The sequence below is a fragment of the Phacochoerus africanus genome, chromosome 4 (assembly GCF_016906955.1).
Source record: "Phacochoerus africanus isolate WHEZ1 chromosome 4, ROS_Pafr_v1, whole genome shotgun sequence".
NCBI classification, from domain to species: Eukaryota; Metazoa; Chordata; class Mammalia; order Artiodactyla; family Suidae; genus Phacochoerus; species Phacochoerus africanus.
Genome location: NC_062547.1, coordinates 141,228,898 through 141,229,158, shown reverse-complemented (window position 1 = coordinate 141,229,158; position 261 = coordinate 141,228,898).

The following is a 261-nucleotide window of genomic DNA, read 5'->3' as shown; positions in this document are numbered from 1 at the left end:
CGGAAGTGACTTCACTTCCGCCGCCGCAGGCCCCGCCTCTCGTTCTGTCTGCACTGCTCCCCGAGGCCACCAGGGGGCGCGCAAGAGAACCGGCGACCCCAAAGTTCTGGTCTCCCAGGCTGCACACGTGTGCATGCGCAACGGCCTTTCCTGCGTACCCTGGCGGCCGCGGGGAACAGTGGAAACCCTGTCTGTTCTCTCAGGAAAACCGGAGTGGGGCTGGGCCAGTGTCCCCACACCCGCCCATCCTTCAAGAATAAA